Source organism: Lactuca saligna, chromosome 8 (assembly GCF_052625555.1).
Source record: "Lactuca saligna cultivar CGN05327 chromosome 8, ASM5262555v1, whole genome shotgun sequence".
Classification (NCBI taxonomy): domain Eukaryota; kingdom Viridiplantae; phylum Streptophyta; class Magnoliopsida; order Asterales; family Asteraceae; genus Lactuca; species Lactuca saligna.
The window spans coordinates 64,280,564-64,305,939 of NC_136424.1; the positions used below are offsets into that span (position 1 = coordinate 64,280,564).

At 35.0% G+C, this 25,376-nt stretch overlaps 3 non-coding genes across 3 annotated transcripts; all 3 read right to left on the bottom strand.

Moving 5' to 3' along the window:
* Positions 1–1,040: 1,040 nt before the first annotated feature.
* On the bottom strand, positions 1,041–1,147 carry LOC145013531 (small nucleolar RNA R71). The gene has a single exon (XR_013665084.1). It is a non-coding gene; the product is annotated as a small nucleolar RNA R71 (small nucleolar RNA).
* A 6,073-nt stretch (positions 1,148–7,220) lies between these two features.
* On the bottom strand, positions 7,221–7,327 carry LOC145013532 (small nucleolar RNA R71). Its single transcript, XR_013665085.1, has one exon. It is a non-coding gene; the product is annotated as a small nucleolar RNA R71 (small nucleolar RNA).
* Positions 7,328–13,380: 6,053 nt separating this feature from the next.
* On the bottom strand, positions 13,381–13,487 carry LOC145013524 (small nucleolar RNA R71). Its single transcript, XR_013665078.1, has one exon. It is a non-coding gene; the product is annotated as a small nucleolar RNA R71 (small nucleolar RNA).
* Between the last annotated feature and the right edge of the window lie 11,889 nt (positions 13,488–25,376).

A 25,376-nucleotide genomic window follows, 5' to 3' on the forward strand; every position in this document is an offset into this window, starting at 1 on the left:
TGTTTGTCTTTGTGTTTAAGTTAGTAGGATTAAAACTAGTTGGTTTTACACACATCAAGTTTTTGGCGCCGTTGCCAGGGAACGGTTCTAAATAATTAAGCTAATCCCTAATTTTTTCGATCCTTTGTGTGAGTTTACTTGCATAAAGTTCATTTATTTCAATTTAGTAACTGGTAATTAGGATTTATTATCTGTTTTAGTTAGGTTAAAAACTTAGAATTTTTTTTGAAAAAACCACTGATACTCGCCGAGTGCACTCGCACCTACTCGGCGAGTAACAGTTTAGTTACAATTTTTTTCCTTTTATTTGGTTACAATCCTTTTGTTCTTTTTACGTTTTTTTTTATTTGATTAATTTCAGGACTTTCATGACCAGAGGAGCAAACACACCACTGGTACCCCCGTTTGAAGACCCCGAATCCGAATTGAAAAGAAACAAAGGGAAGGACGTGGAGAGTTCAAGCACACCAAAGAAATCACCATTGTCCAACTTGAAGACTGTTTTTGGGAAAAAGAAGAGCAGCAAGTCAGGAGCTTCAAGCGCTTCCTTGATAATTGAGGAGCCAATTCAAGAAGAGATTAGATACGAAACCGAGGAAGAAGACGAGGCAACTTACGAACAAGACACAAAATCGGAGGAAGAGTTAGCATTCACTATGGCTAACATTGATGAAATTCCCATGGGAGAATGGAAGAAGAGGATGCGCGACGACCATGGCCTGGGACTTGTGCAACCCGCAATTCCTGCAACTGCCACCTTCGAGCTAAAAGGCCATATCCTAGCTTCACTCAAGGAAATACCTTTCTATGGGAAAGATCATGAAGATGCCTACAAACATTTGGATGAAGTAATTGATGTTGCTGATTACTTCAACATTCCAAATGTCACCCGCGAAACTCAACTACTTCGGATGCTTCCGGTAACCTTCAAGGGTGCTGCTAAAGACTGGCTCAAATCACTTCCTCCCGGGTCAGTCACTACTTGGGCCAGAATGAAGGAAGAATTTATTGACCACTTTTGCCCACCATCCAAGATAGCCAAGCTCAAGAAGGCCATTGCAAACTTTGAACAACAAGCTGGAGAGTCGTTATATGAAGCATGGGAAAGGTACAAAAGTCTGCTACGAAATTGCCCACACCATGATCTAAATAGCCAACAAGAAGTTTCCATCTTTTACGATGGAGTCAATGTCACGACCCGGCAGCTACTAGACTCACAAGGCCCACTTACAAAGAAGCCACCCCCGGTGATCAAAGAATTAATTGAAGAATTCTCTAAACACTCTAGAGAATACCACAACCCTAGGAATGATGTCACGAGGGGAGCCGCATACGCTGCTACTGAAGATTTATACGCGGTCATGGCCATGTTAAAAACCATGGATAGGAGAATGGACAAAATGGATCAAACTATCCATGCCATACGGGTGGGTTGCGAGAATTGCAATGGACCTCACCTCACTAGAGATTGCGATTTGGATGAGCACGGCAACAAAAAGGCCCAAGTGTGCTATTCGAGCGGTGACCGGTATGATGAAGACTGGCGCAAACAAAAGAAGGAGTGGCTGCCTTACGAAGAATACAAGAAGGCCAAGGAGGAGAAGTTTAGACAAAAAGGGAGAGGCTTTTACCAAAAGGAGGAGCCGGTGCAAGAGAAAAAGCCAAGCTTGGAAGAGATGCTAACTAAATTTGTGGCTGCTTCCGAGAAAAGACACAGTGACCACGATGCTGCTATCCAAGAAACAAAAACGAGTTTAGCTCATAGTTGTAGTAGAAACAAGCATAAAAACAAAGTTTATGAAAGCAAACATGTTTAATTCCTAAGTCTAAGTGGTAGAATTAACCTAATTGTTTGAATTCTTCCAACTCTTGAAGCTTAGGGTTCCTTAGCGCCTTCTGAACCTTTTAGTCGCAGCTAATCCTTCAAAATTCGCCAGGGGTTCTGTCCCATGAGATAGGGATTCGTCTTTTAAAGATATCCCAAAACAGAGGGTACTCGGCGAGTAGCAGAATCAACTCGCCGAGTAGGTCAATACTTATCCGTCTTTAGATTAGCAGTCGTATTTATCTTCTGGCATACCATCGTGTACTCGCCGAGTATGGTCGATCTACTCGCCGAGTAGGTCAGACTTTTCACTCTTTAACCTTCACTTGCTTTCCCTTCTCTCCTCTTTGCCTCCAAGCATATCTTCTGGACTGAAAACACAATTCAAAGCATTTTAAGTACCTTTTGTCCATATTATTTTCATAATTAACCAAAAATAACTAAGAATATATGTCAAATAATTAACTAATTATGCACATATCAAAATAACTAAGTTTTTGGCGCCGTTGCCGGGGAACGGTTCTAAATAGTTAATTTTATTTGCTAATTGTTATCATTTTTTTATTTTATTTGTTGATTAATTTTTTTTATTTAGTTTAATTTTTTATTTTTATTTTTATTTATTATGTATTTTCCAAATCTCGATGCTTTTGATGCTTTTCTTGAGGAAGTAGTACAGGAAATTGAGCAAGGAGATGAGGAGTATGACTCAGATGAAGATTTGCAGAAATTTGGAAGATGGTTAGATAACATCTTGCCCAACACAGAAGGGACATCTGAGTTACAAGATGAAGAATTTAATCCAGAAAGAGACTTGGAGGAGCTGGAAAGATTGCTAGCAGGAGGGTCAGATGAAGAACAAGAACAAGCTGAATTGCAGGAACCAAGCTGTGGTTTGACCATTACCACGACATGGCCCCCTGTATTTTTGGTTTGTGTTTCGAAGCATGGGGTGACGATTCCAACTTTGGAGAAAGTTCTGAGGCACGATCCATTTTTGATTAGTATCCAACCGGTTCCAACCCTTGTCAATATTCTTGGGTTTTATGAATTCAAGCTCGTTTGACCAATTTTAGAAGAAAAGAGCCAAATTTTACAAATTGGTCCAAAGAAAATATTTAATGCAACGGATGGATTGGCATCGAATTTATTAAAAGTTTATTAAGTTGAGAGTCCAGCTAAAGACTCGCACAAAAAGAAGCGCTTGCGGGAGGCAACCCGTCATTAGAGTTTTTTTTTTTTTCTTTAAACTTCTAGTTTATTAGGGTAATTTAGGATTTTAATTTTGATGTTTGTTTTCGTTTTTCTATTACTTGTGTGTTGTTTTGATCTTTTCAGTTTGAAGCTTAGGATTGCATGTGAGGGTCTAGAGTCAAGGCTGATGAAGCGAGAAATCAAGTCTAGGCGAGAGAGGAAACGAAGTTTTGAGTCAAGCTATGAGTCCAATTGATACAAGGGTTATAAAGTTTTTATTTCCTAAAGAAAAATAAGGGAAATTAGTAGTTTATATAACCTCCATACATCAGAAACGGACTTAGGCAGAATAAAAATTTTGTCACACAGCGGTCTACTCGCCGAGTGCATCTTATGGACTCGCAGAGTCCATGTGAAAATTCACGATTCTTCTGCCATTTACGCTTCAACTCGGCGAGTCTACATACTTACTCGACGAGTCGCTCATTCTTCTTACTTTTGAGTTGAAGATTTGATGACATTTGATATGGGCATTGGTTCTATTCTTTGAAGATCATTTTCCGAGCATTTCCAAGAGTTTGTCCCTTATAATTGGAGCTGTACCACACGATATTTTAACACCCAAGGCATGGATGAGTTGTTCCCATGCCAAGTCATCTGAAGATGTAGCTCAAAAGAAAAAGATCAGCCTCGCGACTGCTACCCCAGGGGAGTTTGTTCCAATTCTCTCTATATTTCATATTTCATATTTTATGCATGACATGCAATGGGGACATTGCATATATTAAGTGTGGGGTAGGGGGTTGGTTATTTTAGTTAATTTTTGATAAATTTTGAAATGTTTGCATAAAATTTGCTAGGATTAATTTAGAAAATTTTGGTAAAGCAATTAGGGATCATGCTAGTATTATATTTGATGATTGCATGAAAACCCAAATGTTTAGTTGAGCCTATATACGTTCTAGTGCATTTGTGGCTTCCTTATTCCAGTGAAATCATGGGACAAAAACACGACCTCGCTTAGTTTGAAGGATGCAATATGTTTAGCATCGTGTACCAGAAATGTATCCAGGAAAATTATTATCTTTAGCCAATAAAGGTTGAAGTTGAGCGTCCCTGCTAAAGCATGTAGGGTTTTGAGTGGAAAAAGTGTGTTACATGTTCAAAAAAAAAAAAAGAGAGAATTACAAGAAAAAATTTGAAGAATTTTTGGAGCATCAAAGTTAAGTATGAAATTAGAAGATCGAAAATTCCGAAGAAATTCAAAAGGTTGAAGATACCAAAAATCAAACAACAAGGTGGTGAATTCAAAGAAATTAAAGATCAAATGTCAAAGAAGTGAAGAATTCCAAAGAGCTCCAATGTGGTATCATAAATTGTAATTTTCTAGATTATGTATGCTTGGGTTGCTCAATTAAAAATACCTTGAGGGTAAAGAGGTTTTCTGAGGATGGATTCGGAGGGTTGCATAAAATGAGCATAGTTCGGGGTGAGTGGGCGAATGTTTATGAGGATTGTGAGTATTTGGAGTATGGGGGGTTATTAGGAAAATTTTAGACACAAATGCATGCGTTGCAGTCTTGGCATAATGGCTGGGTTTGATTGGGATTGTCTTATGTAATATTAGTGTATTAAAATTCAGCTTTGCTTGGGGGCAAGCAAAAGTCAAGTGTGGGGTATTTTGATATGGGCATATTTAGTTATAAAATTCATGCATTATCTTAATACTTTATGTTGATTTTATCTCATTTAATGAACAAAAGGTGCTTAATTAGTTTAGAATTTCATTTTTCAGCAATAATGACATGCTCGGAAGGAAAAGGAAGCAGAACTAGCGATTGGAGGCTTGGATATTGGATTTTGAAGAAAGAAGGATGTTGCTGGACAGCTTGACCCCTCGTCAGTGTTTTGGCCATATCTCATGAACCGTAACTCCGATTGACGAGATTCAAAATGTTCTGACAACTAGACACAATTTCGGATGACTTTCGTGTTTTGAGAAAATGTTGATTCCAAACGTACTCGGCGAGTAGGGTCGATTACTCGCCGAGTTGGTCAGAAGTTTCGCGATTCTGGACGCGCTGACTTGCCGTACACGGGTTTTAAGTGATGGACTCGCCGAGTAGGTCACTGGACTCGCCGAGTAGCCCCTGTTTTGTGAAAATCTATATAAAGGGACTTTCAGATGATACCCTAGGAGAGAGATGAACCCTTGGAGGCCAATTGTCGACTAAAGGTGCTGTTGGAGCGTGGGAAGCAAGGGAATCAACCCTACATTCAATTTTAAGGAGAATCAAGTCAAAATCAAGTTTACTCTTACCTAATCTCTTTTTTGAACTATGTTTTTACCAATTGATTTCGTTTTTGTGCTTGTTTCTGCTGTAATCATGAGCTAAAAACTCATAACTTCTGTTTGGGTAGACAATTTTGTGAACATGGATTGATTATTTGAGTAGGATTAATTTTGATTGGTAATTATGTTTTGTTAAGCTTGTTAAAGAACCTTATGTGTTGACAATAACTATTCTTCTATTAATAAATCAGTAATTAAGTTGTATGAACATCTCTTAGTTGCTAATTTCATATGATTTACGTGACCACATAGTTGTATGTCTAGGAATAACGAATGTGAAACTAGAATTAACTTGAAGATAGGTAAGTTAATGTGTGAGCTTGTGTGATACACCATCAACAAGAGGTTAATTAAATCACCAATTTGATTAGCTAATTACAAGTCTTTCTAAACCCGAATCAATAACTAGGAAATCAGTTGATTTAGACAACTGGCCACTACTTGAGTTAATTTGTTTCCTAAGGATTAGTAATAGCGAAAGTGGAACTAATCATCTTAGTCGGTAGCTAATGAAGAATTAATCTGATACATCGAAATAATCCATGGGAACAAATGAGTCGAACCTAAACAGAAGTCCTCTTTATTATTGAATTTAGTTGATTTTTATTTGCTTAGCTCTTAGTTTCTTAGTTTAAGTTTTAGTTAATTGTTTAAGTTTCTAGTCTTGCAAAACTAGAGAAAACCCCCTTTCTATTACTTGTTTTATTTAGATAATATTAGCATCTATTTTAATTGTTTACCGTTCCCTGTGTTCGATACCCTACTTACCTGAACTAAACTGCTAATCGATAGGTACACTGCCTTTCGTGTGTTTGTCTTTGTGTTTAAGTTAGTAGGATTAAAACTAGTTGGTTTTACACACATCAAGTTTTTGGCGCCGTTGCCGGGGAACGGTTCTAAATAATTAAGCTAATCCCTAATTTTTTCGATCCTTTGTGTGAGTTTACTTGCATAAAGTTCATTTATTTCAATTTAGTAACTGGTAATTAGGATTTATTATCTGTTTTAGTTAGGTTAAAAACTTAGAATTTTTTTTGAAAAAACCACTGATACTTTCCGAGTGCACTCGCACCTACTCGGCGAGTAACAGTTTAGTTACAATTTTTTTCCTTTTATTTGGTTACAATCCTTTTGTTCTTTTTACGTTTTTTTTATTTGATTAATTTCAGGACTTTCATGACCAGAGGAGCAAACACACCACTGGTACCCCCGTTTGAAGACCCCGAATCCGAATTGAAAAGAAACAAAGGGAAGGACGTGGAGAGTTCAAGCACACCAAAGAAATCACCATTGTCCAACTTGAAGACTGTTTTTGGGAAAAAGAAGAGCAGCAAGTCAGGAGCTTCAAGCGCTTCCTTGATAATTGAGGAGCCAATTCAAGAAGAGATTAGATACGAAACCGAGGAAGAAGACGAGGCAACTTACGAACAAGACACAGAATCGGAGGAAGAGTTAGCATTCACTATGGCTAACATTGATGAAATTCCCATGGGAGAATGGAAGAAGAGGATGCGCGACGACCATGGCCCGGGACTTGTGCAACCCGCAATTCCTGCAACTGCCACCTTCGAGCTAAAAGGCCATATCCTAGCTTCACTCAAGGAAATACCTTTCTACGGGAAAGATCATGAAGATTCCTACAAACATTTGGATGAAGTAAATGATGTTGCTGATTACTTCAACATTCCAAATGTCACCCGCGAAACTCAACTACTTCGGATGCTTCCGGTAACCTTCAAGGGTGCTGCTAAAGACTGGCTCAAATCACTTCCTCCCGGGTCAGTCACTACTTGGGCCAGAATGAAGGAAGAATTTATTGACCACTTTTGCCCACCATCCAAGATAGCCAAGCTCAAGAAGGCCATTGCAAACTTTGAACAACAAGCTGGAGAGTCGTTATATGAAGCATGGGAAAGGTACAAAAGTCTGCTACGAAATTGCCCACACCATGATCTAAATAGCCAACAAGAAGTTTCCATCTTTTACGATGGAGTCAATGTCACGACCCGGCAGCTACTAGACTCACAAGGCCCACTTACAAAGAAGCCACCCCCGGTGATCAAAGAATTAATTGAAGAATTCTCTAAACACTCTAGAGAATACCACAACCCTAGGAATGATGTCACGAGGGGAGCCGCATACGCTGCTACTGAAGATTTATCCGCGGTCATGGCCATGTTAAAAACCATGGATAGGAGAATGGACAAAATGGATCAAACTATCCATGCCATACGGGTGGGTTGCGAGAATTGCAATGGACCTCACCTCACTAGAGATTGCGATTTGGATGAGCACGGCAACAAAAAGGCCCAAGTGTGCTATTCGAGCGGTGACCGGTATGATGAAGACTGGCGCAAACAAAAGAAGGAGTGGCTGCCTTACGAAGAATACAAGAAGGCCAAGGAGGAGAAGTTTAGACAAAAAGGGAGAGGCTTTTACCAAAAGGAGGAGCCGGTGCAACAGAAGAAGCCAAGCTTGGAAGAGATGCTAACTAAATTTGTGGCTGCTTCCGAGAAAAGACACAGTGACCACGATGCTGCTATCCAAGAAACAAAAACGAGTTTAGCTCATACTTGTAGTAGAAACAAGCATAAAAACAAAGTTTATGAAAGCAAACATGTTTAATTCCTAAGTCTAAGTGGTAGAATTAACCTAATTGCTTGAATTCTTCCAACTTTTGAAGCTTAGGGTTCCTTAGCGCCTTCTGAACCTTTTAGTCGCAGCTAATCCTTCAAAATTCGCCAGGGGTTCTGTCCCATGAGATAGGGATTCGTCTTTTAAAGATATCCCAAAACAGAGGGTACTCGCCGAGTAGGTCAATACTTATCCGTCTTTAGATTAGCAGTCGTATTTATCTTCTGGCATACCATCGTGTACTCGCCGAGTATGGTCGATCTACTCGCCGAGTAGGTCAGTCTTTTCACTCTTTAATCTTCACTTGCTTTCCCTTCTCTCCTCTTTACCTCCAAGCATATCTTCTGGACTGAAAACACAATTCAAAGCATTTTAAGTACCTTTTGTCCATATTATTTTCATAATTAACCAAAAATAACTAAGAATATATGTCAAATAATTAACTAATTATGCACATATCAAAATAACTAAGTTTTTGGCGCCGTTGCCGGGGAACGGTTCTAAATAGTTAATTTTATTTGCTAATTGTTATCATTTTTTTTATTTTATTTGTTGATTAATTTTTTTTTTTAGTTTAATTTTTTATTTTTATTTTTATTTATTATGTATTTTCCAAATCTCGATGCTTTTGATGCTTTTCTTGAGGAAGTAGTACAGGAAATTGAGCAAGGAGATGAGGAGTATGACTCAGATGAAGATTTGCAGAAATTTGGAAGATGGTTAGATAACATCTTGCCCAACACAGAAGGGACATCTGAGTTACAAGATGAAGAATTTAATCCAGAAAAAGACTTGGAGGAGCTGGAAAGATTGCTAGCAGGAGGGTCAGATGAAGAACAAGAACAAGCTGAATTGCAGGAACCAAGCTGTGGTTTGACCATTACCACGACATGGCCCCCTGTATTTTTGGTTTGTGTTTCGAAGCATGGGGTGACGATTCCAACTTTGGAGAAAGTTCTGAGGCACGATCCATTTTTGATTAGTATCCAACCGGTTCCAACCCTTGTCAATATTCTTGGGTTTTATGAATTCAAGCTCGTTTGGCCAATTTTAGAAGAAAAGAGCCAAATTTTACAAATTGGTCCAAAGAAAATATTTAATGCAACGGATGGATTGGCATCGAATTTATTAAAAGTTTATTAAGTTGAGAGTCCAGCTAAAGACTCGCACAAAAAGAAGCGCTTGCGGGAGGCAACCCGTCATTAGAGTTTTTTTTTTTTCTTTAAACTTCTAGTTTATTAGGGTAATTTAGGATTTTAATTTTGATGTTTGTTTTCGTTTTTCTATTACTTGTGTGTTGTTTTGATCTTTTCAGTTTGAAGCTTAGGATTGCATGTGAGGGTCTAGAGTCAAGGCTGATGAAGCGAGAAATCAAGTCTAGGCGAGAGAGGAAACGAAGTTTTGAGTCAAGCTATGAGTCCAATTGATACAAGGGTTATAAAGTTTTTATTTCCTAAAGAAAAATAAGGGAAATTAGTAGTTTATATAACCTCCATACATCAGAAACGGACTTAGGCAGAATAAAAATTTTGTCACACAGCGGTCTACTCGCCGAGTGCATCTTATGGACTCGCAGAGTCCATGTGAAAATTCACGATTCTTCTGCCATTTACGCTTCAACTCGGCGAGTCTACATACTTACTCGACGAGTCGCTCATTCTTCTTACTTTTGAGTTGAAGATTTGATGACATTTGATATGGGCATTGGTTCTATTCTTTGAAGATCATTTTCCGAGCATTTCCAAGAGTTTGTCCCTTATAATTGGAGCTGTACCACACAATATTTTAACACCCAAGGCATGGATGAGTTGTTCCCATGCCAAGTCATCTGAAGATGGAGCTCAAAAGAAAAAGATCAGCCTCGCGACTGCTACCCCAGGGGAGTTTGTTCCAATTCTCTCTATATTTCATATTTCATATTTTATGCATGACATGCAATGGGGACATTGCATATATTAAGTGTGGGGTAGGGGGTTGGTTATTTTAGTTAATTTTTGATAAATTTTGAAATGTTTGCATAAAATTTGCTAGGATTAATTTAGAAAATTTTGGTAAAGCAATTAGGGATCATGCTAGTATTATATTTGATGATTGCATGAAAACCCAAATGTTTAGTTGAGCCTATATACGTTCTAGTGCATTTGTGGCTTCCTTATTCCAGTGAAATCATGGGACAAAAACACAACCTCGCTTAGTTTGAAGGATGCAATATGTTTAGCATCGTGTACCAGAAATGTATCTAGGAAAATTATTATCTTTAGCCAATAAAGGTTGAAGTTGAGCGCCCCTGCTTAAGCATGTAGGGTTTTGAGTGGAAAAAGTGTGTTACATGTTCAAAAAAAAAGAGAGAGAGAATTACAAGAAAAAATTTGAAGAATTTTTGGAGCATCAAAGTTAAGTATGAAATTAGAAGATCGAAAATTCCGAAGAAATTCAAAAGGTTGAAGATACCAAAAATCAAACAACAAGGTGGTGAATTCAAAGAAATTAAAGATCAAATGTCAAAGAAGTGAAGAATTCCAAAGAGCTCCAATGTGGTATCATAAATTGTAATTTTCTAGATTATGTATGCTTGGGTTGCTCAATTAAAAATACCTTGAGGGTAAAGAGGTTTTCTGAGGATGGATTCGGAGGGTTGCATAAAATGAGCATAGTTCGGGGTGAGTGGGCGAATGTTTATGAGGATTGTGAGTATTTGGAGTATGGGGGGTTATTAGGAAAATTTTAGACACAAATGCATGCGTTGCAGTCTTGGCATAATGGCTGGGTTTGATTGGGATTGTCTTATGTAATATTAGTGTATTAAAATTCAGTTTTGCTTGGGGGCAAGCAAAAGTCAAGTGTGGGGTATTTTGATATGGGCATATTTAGTTATAAAATTCATGCATTATCTTAATACTTTATGTTGATTTTATCTCATTTAATGAACAAAAGGTGCTTAATTAGTTTAGAATTTCATTTTTCAGCAATAATGACATGCTCGGAAGGAAAAGGAAGCAGAACTAGCGATTGGAGGCTTGGATATTGGATTTTGAAGAAAGAAGGATGTTGCTGGACAGCTTGACCCCTCGTCATTGTTCTGGCCATATCTAATGAACCGTAACTCCGATTGACGAGATTCAAAATGTTCTAAAAACTAGACACAATTTCGGATGACTTTCGTGTTTTGAGAAAATACTGATTCCAAACGTTCTCGGCGAGTAGGGTCGATTACTCGCCGAGTTGGTCAAAAGTTTCGCGATTCTGGACGCGCTGACTTGCCGTACACGGGTTTTAAGTGATGGACTCGCCGAGTAGGTCACTGGACTCGCCGAGTAGCCCCTGTTTTGTGAAAATCTATATAAAGGGACTTTCAGATCGATACCCTAGGGGAGAGATGAACCCTTGGAGGCCAATTGTCGACTAAAGGTGCTGTTGGAGCGTGGGAAGCAAGGGAATCAACCCTACATTCAATTTTAAGGAGAATCAAGTCAAAATCAAGTTTACTCTTACCTAATCTCTTTTTTGAACTATGTTTTTACCAATTGATTTCGTTTTTGTGCTTGTTTCTGCTGTAATCATGAGCTAAAAACTCATAACTTCTGTTTGGGTAGACAATTTTGTGAACATGGATTGATTATTTGAGTAGGATTAATTTTGATTGGTAATTATGTTTTGTTAAGCTTGTTAAAGAACCTTATGTGTTGACAATAACTATTCTTCTATTAATAAATAAGTAATTAAGTTGTATGAACATCTCTTAGTTGCTAATTTCATATGATTTACGTGACCACATAGTTGTATGTCTAGGAATAACGAATGTGAAACTAGAATTAACTTGAAGATAGGTAAGTTAATGTGTGAGCTTGTGTGATACACCATCAACAAGAGGTTAATTGAATCACCAATTTGATTAGCTAATTACAAGTCTTTCTAAACCCGAATCAATAACTAGGAAATCAATTGATTTAGACAACTGGCCACTACTTGAGTTAATTTGTTTCCTAAGGATTAGTAATAGCGAAAGTGGAACTAATCATCTTAGTCGGTAGCAAATGAAGAATTAATCTGATACATCGAAATAATCCATGGGAACAAATGAGTCGAACCTAAACAGAAGTCCTCTTTATTATTGAATTTAGTTGATTTTTATTTGCTTAGCTCTTAGTTTCTTAGTTTAAGTTTTAGTTAATTGTTTAAGTTTCTAGTCTTGCAAAACTAGAGAAAACCCCCTTTCTATTACTTGTTTTATTTAGATAATATTAGCATCTATTTTAATTGTTTACCGTTCCCTGTGTTCGATACCCTACTTACCTGAACTAAACTGCTAATCGATAGGTACACTGCCTTTCGTGTGTTTGTCTTTGTGTTTAAGTTAGTAGGATTAAAACTAGTTGGTTTTACACACATCAAGTTTTTGGCGCCGTTGCCGGGGAACAGTTCTAAATAATTAAGCTAATCCCTAATTTTTTCGATCCTTTGTGTGAGTTTACTTGCATAAAGTTCATTTATTTCAATTTAGTAACTGGTAATTAGGATTTATTATCTGTTTTAGTTAGGTTAAAAACTTAGAATTTTTTTTGAAAAAACCACTGATACTCGCCGAGTGCACTCGCACCTACTCGGCGAGTAACAATTTAGTTACAATTTTTTTTCCTTTTATTTGGTTACAATCCTTTTGTTCTTTTTACATTTTTTTTATTTGATTAATTTCAGGACTTTCATGACCAGAGGAGCAAACACACCACTGGTACCCCCGTTTGAAGACCCCGAATCCGAATTGAAAAGAAACAAAGGGAAGGATGTGGAGCGTTCAAGCACACCAAAGAAATCACCATTGTCCAACTTGAAGACTGTTTTTGGGAAAAAGAAGAGCAGCAAGTCAGGAGCTTCAAGCGCTTCCTTGATAATTGAGGAGCCAATTCAAGAAGAGATTAGATACGAAACCGAGGAAGAAGACGAGGCAACTTACGAACAAGACACAGAATCGGAGGAAGAGTTAGCATTCACTATCGCTAACATTGATGAAATTCCCATGGGAGAATGGAAGAAGAGGATGCGCGACGACCATGGCCCGGGACTTGTGCAACCCGCAATTCCTGCAACTGCCACCTTTGAGCTAAAAGGCCATATCCTAGCTTCACTCAAGGAAATACCTTTCTACGGGAAAGATCATGAAGATGCCTACAAACATTTGGATGAAGTAAATGATGTTGCTGATTACTTCAACATTCCAAATGTCACCCGCGAAACTCAACTACTTCGGATGCTTCCGGTAACCTTCAAGGGTGCTGCTAAAGACTGGCTCAAATCACTTCCTCCCGGGTCAGTCACTACTTGGGCTAGAATGAAGGAAGAATTTATTGACCACTTTTGCCCACCATCCAAGATAGCCAAGCTCAAGAAGGCCATTGCAAACTTTGAACAACAAGCTGGAGAGTCGTTATATGAAGCATGGGAAAGGTACAAAAGTCTACTACGAAATTGCCCACACCATGATCTAAATAGCCAACAAGAAGTTTCCATCTTTTACGATGGAGTCAATGTCACGACCCGGCAGCTACTAGACTCACAAGGCCCACTTACAAAGAAGCCACCCCCGGTGATCAAAGAATTAATTGAAGAATTCTCTAAACACTCTAGAGAATACCACAACCCTAGGAATGATGTCACGAGGGGAGCCGCATACGCTGCTACTGAAGATTTATCCGCGGTCATGGCCATGTTAAAAACCATGGATAGGAGAATGGACAAAATGGATCAAACTATCCATGCCATACGGGTGGGTTGCGAGAATTGCAATGGACCTCACCTCACTAGAGATTGCGATTTGGATGAGCACGGCAACAAAAAGGCCCAAGTGTGCTATTCGAGCGGTGACCGGTATGACGAAGACTGGCGCAAACAAAAGAAGGAGTGGCTGCCTTACGAAGAATACAAGAAGGCCAAGGAGGAGAAGTTTAGACAAAAAGGGATAGGCTTTTACCAAAAGGAGGAGCCGGTGCAAGAGAAGAAGCCAAGCTTGGAAGAGATGCTAACTAAATTTGTGGCTGCTTCCGAGAAAAGACACAGTGACCACGATGCTGCTATCCAAGAAACAAAAACGAGTTTAGCTCATAGTTGTAGTAGAAACAAGCATAAAAACAAAGTTTATGAAAGCAAACATGTTTAATTCCTAAGTCTAAGTGGTAGAATTAACCTAATTGCTTGAATTCTTCCAACTCTTGAAGCTTAGGTTTCCTTAGCGCCTTCTGAACCTTTTAGTCGCAGCTAATCCTTCAAAATTCACCAGGGGTTCTGTCCCATGAGATAGGGATTCGTCTTTTAAAGATATCCGAAAACAGAGGGTATTCGGCGAGTAGCAGAATCAACTCGCCGAGTAGGTCAATACTTATCCGTCTTTAGATTAGCAGTCGTATTTATCTTCTGGCATACCATCGTGTACTCGCCGAGTATGGTCGATCTACTCGCCGAGTAGGTCAGTCTTTTGACTCTTTAATCTTCACTTGCTTTCCCTTCTCTCCTCTTTGCCTCCAAGCATATCTTCTGGACTGAAAACACAATTCAAAGCATTTTAAGTACCTTTTGTCCATATTATTTTCATAATTAACCAAAAATAACTAAGAATATATGTCAAATAATTAACTAATTATGCACATATCAAAATAACTAAGTTTTTGGCGCCGTTGCCGGGGAACGGTTCTAAATAGTTAATTTTATTTGCTAATTGTTATCATTTTTTTATTTTATTTGTTGATTAATTTTTTTTATTTAGTTTAATTTTTTATTTTTATTTTTATTTATTATGTATTTTCCAAATCTCGATGCTTTTGATGCTTTTCTTGAGGAAGTAGTACAGGAAATTGAGCAAGGAGATGAGGAGTATGACTCAGATGAAGATTTGCAGAAATTTGGAAGATGGTTAGATAACATCTTGCCCAACACAGAAGGGACATCTGAGTTACAAGATGAAGAATTTAATCCAGAAAGAGACTTGGAGGAGCTGGAAAGATTGCTAGCAGGAGGGTCAGATGAAGAACAAGAACAAGCTGAATTGCAGGAACCAAGCTGTGGTTTGACCATTACCACGACATGGCCCCCTGTATTTTTGGTTTGTGTTTCGAAGCATGGGGTGACGATTCCAACTTTGGAGAAAGTTCTGAGGCACGATCCATTTTTGATTAGTATCCAACCGGTTCCAACCCTTGTCAATATTCTTGGGTTTTATGAATTCAAGCTCGTTTGACCAATTTTAGAAGAAAAGAGCCAAATTTTACAAATTGGTCCAAAGAAAATATTTAATGCAACGGATGGATTGGCATCGAATTTATTAAAAGTTTATTAAGTTGAGAGTCCAGCTAAAGACTCGCACAAAAAGAAGCGCTTGCGGGAGGCAACCCGTCATTAGAGTTTTTTTTTTTTCTTTAAACTTCTAGTTTATTAGGGTAATTTAGGATTTTAATGTTGATGTTTGTTTTCGTTTTTCTATTACTTGTGTGCTGTTTTGATCTTTTCAGTTTGAAGCTTAGGATTGCATGTGAGGGTCTAGAGTCAAGGCTGATGAAGCGAGAAATCAAGTCTAGGCGAGAGAGGAAACGAAGTTTTGAGTCAAGCTATGAGTCCAATTGATACAAGGGTTATAAAGTTTTTATTTCCTAAAGAAAAATAAGGGAAATTAGTAGTTTATATAACCTCCATACATCAGAAACGGACTTAGGCAGAATAAAAATTTTGTCACACAGCGGTCTACTCGCCGAGTGCATCTTATGGACTCGCAGAGTCCATGTGAAAATTCACGATTCTTCTGCCATTTACGCTTCAACTCGGCGAGTCTACATACTTACTCGACGAGTAGCTCATTCTTCTTACTTTTGAGTTGAAGATTTGATGACATTTGATATGGGCATTGGTTCTATTCTTTGAAGATCATTTTCCGAGCATTTCCAAGAGTTTGTCCCTTATAATTGGAGCTGTACCACACGATACTTTAACACCCAAGGCATGGATGAGTTGTTCCCAAGCCAAGTCATCTGAAGATGGAGCTCAAAAGAAAAAGATCAGCCTCGCGACTGCTACCCCAGGGGAGTTTGTTCCAATTCTCTCTATATTTCATATTTCATATTTTATGCATGACATGCAATGGGGACATTGCATATATTAAGTGTGGGGTAGGGGGTTGGTTATTTTAGTTAATTTTTGATAAATTTTGAAATGTTTGCATAAAATTTGCTAGGATTAATTTAGAAAATTTTGGTAAAGCAATTAGGGATCATGCTAGTATTATATTTGATGATTGCATGAAAACCCAAATGTTTAGTTGAGCCTATATACGTTCTAGTGCATTTGTGGCTTCCTTATTCCAGTGAAATCATGGGACAAAAACACGACCTCGCTTAGTTTGAAGGATGCAATATGTTTAGCATCGTGTACCAGAAATGTATCTAGGAAAATTATTATCTTTAGCCAATAAAGGTTGAAGTTGAGCGCCCCTGCTTAAGCATGTAGGGTTTTGAGTGGAAAAAGTGTGTTACATGTTCAAAAAAAAAGAGAGAGAGAATTACAAGAAAAAATTTGAAGAATTTTTGGAGCATCAAAGTTAAGTATGAAATTAGAAGATCGAAAATTCCGAAGAAATTCAAAAGGTTGAAGATACCAAAAATCAAACAACAAGGTGGTGAATTCAAAGAAATTAAAGATCAAATGTCAAAGAAGTGAAGAATTCCAAAGAGCTCCAATGTGGTATCATAAATTGTAATTTTCTAGATTATGTATGCTTGGGTTGCTCAATTAAAAATACCTTGAGGGTAAAGAGGTTTTCTGAGGATGGATTCGGAGGGTTGCATAAAATGAGCATAGTTCGGGGTGAGTGGGCGAATGTTTATGAGGATTGTGAGTATTTGGAGTATGGGGGGTTATTAGGAAAATTTTAGACACAAATGCATGCGTTGCAGTCTTGGCATAATGGCTGGGTTTGATTGGGATTGTCTTATGTAATATTAGTGTATTAAAATTCAGTTTTGCTTGGGGGCAAGCAAAAGTCAAGTGTGGGGTATTTTGATATGGGCATATTTAGTTATAAAATTCATGCATTATCTTAATACTTTATGTTGATTTTATCTCATTTACTGAACAAAAGGTGCTTAATTAGTTTAGAATTTCATTTTTCAGCAATAATGACATGCTCGGAAGGAAAAGGAAGCAGAACTAGCGATTGGAGGCTTGGATATTGGATTTTGAAGAAAGAAGGATGTTGCTGGACAGCTTGACCCCTCGTCATTGTTCTGGCCATATCTAATGAACCGTAACTCCGATTGACGAGATTCAAAATGTTCTAAAAACTAGACACAATTTCAGATGACTTTCGTGTTTTGAGAAAATACTGATTCCAAACGTTCTCGGCGAGTAGGGTCGATTACTCGCCGAGTTGGTCAAAAGTTTCGCGATTCTGGACGCGCTGACTTGCCGTACACGGGTTTTAAGTGATGGACTCGCCGAGTAGGTCACTGGACTCGCCGAGTAGCCCCTGTTTTGTGAAAATCTATATAAAGGGACTTTCAGATCGATACCCTAGGAGAGAGATGAACCCTTGGAGGCCAATTGTCGACTAAAGGTGCTGTTGGAGCGTGGGAAGCAAGGTAATCAACCCTACATTCAATTTTAAGGAGAATCAAGTCAAAATCAAGTTTACTCTTACCTAATCTCTTTTTTGAACTATGTTTTTACCAATTGATTTCGTTTTTGTGCTTGTTTCTGCTGTAATCATGAGCTAAAAACTCATAACTTCTGTTTGGGTAGACAATTTTGTGAACATGGATTGATTATTTGAGTAGGATTAATTTTGATTGGTAATTATGTTTTGTTAAGCTTGTTAAAGAACCTTATGTGTTGACAATAACTATTCTTCTATTAATAAATCAGTAATTAAGTTGTATGAACATCTCTTAGTTGCTAATTTCATATGATTTACGTGACCACATAGTTGTATGTCTAGGAATAACGAATGTGAAACTAGAATTAACTTGAAGATAGGTAAGTTAATGTGTGAGCTTGTGTGATACACCATCAATAAGAGGTTAATTGAATCACCAATTTGATTAGCTAATTACAAGTCTTTCTAAACCCGAATCAATAACTAGGAAATCTGTTGATTTAGACAACTGGCCACTGCTTGAGTTAATTTGTTTCCTAAGGATTAGTAATAGCGAAAGTGGAACTAATCATCTTAGTCGGTAGCTAATGAAGAATTAATCTGATACATCGAAATAATCCATGGGAACAAATGAGTCGAACCTAAACAGAAGTCCTCTTTATTATTGAATTTAGTTGATTTTTATTTGCTTAGCTCTTAGTTTCTTAGTTTAAGTTTTAGTTAATTGTTTAAGTTTCTAGTCTTGCAAAACTAGAGAAAACCCCCTTTCTATTACTTGTTTTATTTAGATAATATTCGCATCTATTTTAATTGTTTACCGTTCCCTGTGTTCGATACCCTACTTACCTGAACTAAACTGCTAATCGATAGGTACACTGCCTTTCGTGTGTTTGTCTTTGTGTTTAAGTTAGTTGGATTAAAACTAGTTGGTTTTACACACATCAGAGGGCAACAAATGGATGAGTCCAGACTTGAGTTCAAAGTTTATTGCTGCATGATAATTAATACACAAAGGTTGTTGGGTAACATCTTGAATAGCCCATTTTCTAAAGGTTTGTTCAGGTGGTGGATTTGGAGGTGGATTCCCTCCATGGTTGTCTCTCATTGTGTAGTGGTATTTTTAGGCGAGGATGGTTGTGGTGAGAGTGAGAGACTTTCTGTTTCGGATGTTGATACAATTGAGAGGGGTATGTCCTCCCAAATGTTGATGACTAGAGGGTTAGATGATGAAGAGGTCCTAGAACCCAGTTGGTTCTTACGAAGCTTGGCTTCCTTCCTTAACTTCTTTGCAGTTTTCTTTATCTTTGAATCAATTGGCAGTGGTGTACCTGTACGGAAAGATCTAGGCATAAACAATTAGTAACACCGTGTCCCCGACAACGGCGCCAATTTGTTAGGCGTGTCAAAACCAACAAATAAAGGGGTACCAATGACTTCAAAAACACTAATACTTTTCATAAAAAAAATATAATACAAGGTAAGTAAGATCGATCCATAGAGACACGGGAGAAGTGCTTATACCCTTTTGCGTAATGTACAAATGGGATCACAAAAGAAGGGGTTTATATGCAACGATTCAAATAAAGTACTTAAGTAATACGTAAGCAATTAACTAAGTAAAGTAAATTCAAGATTTATATGTACTCCCACTCCATGCAAGACAAATTGGCAATACGATTCCAAGGATGAAATGATATATGTTCAATTCTACCTAAGTTGGTATTTAGAAATGCTAACAAGATCTAGGAATTCATATTCATCATTTTAATTAATAAAAATAAGCTCTTTGATTAATTCTAATGTAACGAATATAATCTATACAAGTTCTTAGAATTAGGTGGAAAGATTGCATTAGGCTTTGTATGAATTTTATCAACAACATTACATACTCCTCATAAGCTTGTGTGTGTAAGAATGTGTGAATTTGATTTACATCAAAATTATTCAAAGAAAATTCAGTTTAGTTTTTGTTACTTGTTTTATATTACAAAACAATTGCAGGTTTTGTATAATAGATAAATTGAATGAATCAACCCTAAATCAATTGGCTAAAAAGAACTAGAATTGAAACCAAGCTTTCAATTAAAACAAAATTAAGTTCACTAGATAGCATTTTAAACAGACATCAAGTCACAAGATTGAAGTCACATGAATTAGTCAATACATGAAATTGGAGAATCTCGGGTTCTAGCCACACATGATTAAAACAAAACACAAATCAAGAAATTAAAAGTATATTGTTCTTCTTGTGATACTATTTCGGGTATGTATGTAGTGTTAGTATAATTTTCATAAAATACTTAGATTTTAAAAGTATACCTTTAGTTCAGAGCGCTTCGGCCTCTGAGTGTTTATAGATGTATACCACGTAAGGGTTGATATACTTAGTTCGCTATAAAAAATGCTCTGATACCAATCTGTCACACCCCCAAACCGGAACAACGGAAACGTCCGGGGGCGGAGGACGTCATGTACAGTATCACAAAAATTGTATAATCGGAATCAAAGCAAACATAACCATTACATTAATAAAGTAGTGTATTTACATCTGTTTAGCACATAGTTTGTATAACATCAAAATGTATAATAAAAAATAAAAGACGTGACTCTGGAATCTTCGTCTTCTCAAAATCATGTGTGTACCTGTCTTATCGGTTCCCTGAGAATACAAGTGATTTTAAAAGTGTATCAACATTTAAGTTGGTGAGTTTATAAGTATGTTTTAGTGATGGAAAACTTGTCTTTGTACTTTGAAAATACTAGTGTCTTTCTCAAGAAAATCCAATATTTTGTATAGTGAATGTAGTGTGATCATGTATGTTTCTTGGATTTGTATATTGTATTAGTGTACTCTGTGATAGAAACAGTGTATTGTATCTTTGTTTATCTGAAAAAACCTATTATATATTCCTGGATAACACCAGTTGTAGTGAAAGTAGTGTACTGTAATAGTGTCTGTATAAAACCTTAGTATGAAAACCTGGTATTTAGCAATTGTAGGTAAAGTACTGTACCATAGTAGTGTTTGCATGAAAACCATGTATGAATGCCTGGTTAATACCAGATGTAGTGTAAAGTAGTGTACCATAGTAGTGTTTGCATGAAAACCATGTATGAATGCATGGTTATTACCACCTATAGTGTAAAGCAGTGTACCATAGTTTTATTAATGAAAATAAAACCATTGAATTAGTGTTAATCCCGTAAAAAAAATGTTTTAGTTATACTGTTGTGAGTTTCAAATAACCATGTTAATATGCACTAGTGACCTCTACGACGTTCTTCAGGCGTCGGTAGTATGACATTTGTCACCCCCAGGCATTCCTGCCTACCTGTAGCTAGTAGTTTGTGTGTGGGATTTTCATTCCCGTATAAATATATACACAAATTTTATGCTCTCATCCGGGAGACTCTAGTTATAATTTATAGGACTTAGTTTAGTATCCTAAAGGATACTAGTGAAGTAGTGCCTCACAACCATGTATTAACTAGTTTACGTGTAGTGTTGTAGTGTCGTAGCGTTCTTATATTAGAAAATAGTGTGTATTGGCTCGTATTAAAGTATTTTGTAGGGTAAAATAAATACACTTAAATAATTATTTTATTAGAGTATATAGGTACAAATGTACTAGAGTAGTGATTCCCCAAACTATACCTATTATAGTTTGATTGTGCGTTCTTGTTTCGTGTATCGTACTTAGTAAAATAGTGTACATTTCCAACTATATCTACTACAATTTAAATGCATGTTTCGTAGTGAAATCAAAACATCTACAATTTAATTGTATAAGTGATTACCCTTATGATCAACATAATACAAAAGGGTTAAAATATATAAAATATTGTTATTGAGCTTTATACCTTTAAATGATGTTCCAACCACATAAAAGCTGAGATCCAAATTATGGACTCCATCTCCATTCTCTTACATGCTCCTTCTTCACTCCAAAGAAACCACAAGAACACTTAATAGCTCACAAATGGGCACACAAGCTTAAGGGACGAGAATTAGGGTTTTAGAGGGTTGATGTCTAGGAATGGTGGCCAGAAATGAAGCCATTATATCCTTTAAATGGAGACACACTCTAATTTAGGGTTTTCACTCTAGGCCTAGTACGCCGAGCGTACTAGGTGGCTCCGCTTCAATTTCACGCATATGATTACGCTAAGCATACACACACGTACGCCCCACATACTTAGCTACCACCTTTCTCATATAAGGGACCTATCTTTCCAAAACTTCAAACTATCATAGCTTCCTCGTTATAATTCAATTTCCAATGAACCTCGTATCCAAGGAAAGGTGGCATGAAGCCCTACGGTTCTAGCAACTCGTCGTAGCCCTGAGGCTTCCACATGCCCGGTTTGCAGCCCACGAACCCTAAATTATGGCCGATCCGAAAAAGGATGTTACATTTTAAGTTGAGAATATGACTGTGAATCTATAATTTTTGTGCATTAAATAGTGAACTTATTATATTGAGCTGTGAATTTTTTATACAGAACCGTTATTACAATGTGAATTATTAATGGATTTTATGTTAAAATATGAATTATTTATGTGTGAATGTTTGTATAAATTTTCATGTGAATATATTTAATTTTTTGTTGAATAAATATATAAGAATGTATTAGTTTTTATAATTATTTTGCATGAATAATTAATTTAATTGGTTTATTACATTATGAATATAGTATTTAAGCTATCAATCAATGATTTTATAAACAAATATGCTTTGGAAAGAATGATGATGCGGACAGGACACAAGTGTTTGGTGGTTGGGTGCAGTAGTTGGTGGTAGAATTTGGATTTAACTTCTTTAAATATGTGAATTAGTGTATAATAAATTGTATTATGTTATGTTGTGAATTCTATGTATTGAACTAAAAATAAACAATATTTAGTTGTATATTTTATATAAAATTTGTGTTAAATATCAATAAATGTACGCATGAAAATATTAAACCATGTATTAATGAATTAATATGTTTATTAAACTATGAATATGGTATTTTAAACTATGAATATATCATATCCACGATACATTTTTTTAAAAGAAATCTTCAATTTAAAAGAAAAAAAATTGAATTTGTCAAGTCATAAATCTATTTTTCTTATTAAAATTTTGTATATATGGTTGCAAAAATAAAATGATATATATTAAAAAGTATTACGAATAAAAATAGAAGTACAATATTTGTTTTATTAAACTGTGAATACAACAAAAAATACCATTGAATTTAGTGTTCTTCCAGGATCTAAAGTTATGTTTTATTTGTTTTATTACACTTTTGTCGTAATAAAAATAGTGTTCTTTTTTGTCGTAATAAAACAAACATAACTTTATGAGAACACGAATAAAAATAACTATGGATATATCATATCCACGATACATTTTTTTAAAGAAATCTTCAATTTAAAAGAAAAAAAAAATTGAATTTGTCAAGTCATAAATGTGTTTTTCTTATTAAAATTTTGTATATATGGTTGCAAAAATAAAATGGTATATATATTAAAAAGTATTACAAATAAAAATAGAACTACAATATTTGTTTTATTAAACTGTGAATACGACAAAAAATACAATTGAATTTAGTTTCTTCCAGGATCTAAAGTTATGTTATATTCGGTGGTCCGATGTTCTCATAAAGTTATGTTTGTTTTATTACGACAAAAAAGAACACTAAAGTGTAATCATATATATAGTAAATTTCAATATTAAAGTAATATGGTTACTTCAACTTATAAAGTTATGTTTTTTTTAAAGTTTAACGTATTATATTTGTTTATTAGTTTTAATATATTGTTTGATAAAAACCGTTATCATTTTAAAGTTATAACTTTTGAACAATTTGTATAAAAATACTTAAATTATTAATTTAAATATAACATTATAGGGACAACTTAAATATACATTTTCGTTGAACTTAACAAACCCAAATAATATTTTGTAAATAATTAAAAGTGATAAACTGTAGAGTCTTTCTAATAATGATTATAAGTTGGTTAATAAGATTAAATAAATATCAAACCTAAAGTGTAATCATAAATCAACTAAATTTCAATATTAAAATAATATATTACTTCTATTTATAAAGTTATATCTTTACCTGTTAACATATTATACTTAATTTATTATATTTAATATGTTATATGTAAATCATTATCTGTTTAAAGCTACATATTTTGAACAGTTTAGACAAAATACTTGAACTGTTAATTTAAATATAACGTTACAATGTTAACTTAAATATAAATTTCATTCCACTTAAAAAACCCTAAAAATATTTTGTGAATAGTTAAAAGTGATAAATTGTAGTGCTAAATGCAAAAAACTATATTATAATAGCAATTTAGCTAAAATATTTCCTAAAGATACTTTTTATAATCGTTAAAAGTTTTTATATAAGTAGCTTAAAATAACTTACAATAATAAGAGTTAAAAATAACTCCATATAAATGATTATATCGTTACCATTAAAATTAAAAAACAATGTTTGATATTTTAAATAATTATAATGATAGAAATTAAAACTTTAAGTAAATAAATTTTATAAAACTAATTAACAATAACAACTATAAATAACATTATACCATATATTATATTTAATTTTATCCATGAATAACTCGCGAATAAAATCATTCAAACGATTAAGATTATGCAATTACAATAGATGTATATATTATTATATATTTGAAAATAATCAATATATTATATCAATTTAGCGTACGAATTATTATATAAAAGTTAACAACAATGCTATAGTTATATGTGTGTGTGTGTGTGTGTGTGTATATATATTTATTAAGATTTCGACTATATATGTGTTTCTGCACAACCCGCAGACGTTCGTTTAGTCATATCATATCATATCATATCATACTATATTATAAATGAAACATTTTTTTGTTTCACCACATTCATTTGAAATTCCAACTCTTCATATTTCCATATAATATACTTAATTTATTAACTTAAAATATTAAATAATGTTAAAAAAAATATATTTTTTTAAGATAGTTAAATGGAAAACATTAAATATAATAAATATAAAAGAACCTAAATTGAAGAATCGAATTAACTAAAAAGTGTCTGAAAACTATATTTTATAATAACAAAAATTCAATTCAGTTATTTTTAAATTAATTTATAATAATAATAGTTAACAATAATAGAAACTTAGAAATTAAATTATGTTAGATTACAAACAGTTGTTGATAATTTAAATAATCATCATGATGAAATTAAAACATTATCAATTTTTTTTTTTAAATTAATAAATCATAGCAGTAGTAAATTAAAATAGTTGACAAATATAACTAATGTTATACACACGTATAACATGAGTAGAGACCATTAAACGATTTGATTTTAATAAGCGTTATTTTATATATTTTTCAAATCAATTATAATTTTATATAAACTAAATGTAATAATTATTGTTTTATAGATAATATAAATGATATAACTATTTTCAAAAACATAAGATTACAAAAAGTTTTAATTTTATTCAACGCAAAGCTCGGATATTCGCTTAGTATATATATATATATATATATATATATATATATATATATATATATATATATATATATATATATATATATATATATATATAATAACCTAATAAATAAAAATCATTTTGCAAAATGTCATGTTTTTAATGAATTTGACACATGTCATTTTGTAGGAGTTTTGAATTATTTATTTTCCATCTGGCATTTCCTTATGTTTTCATTT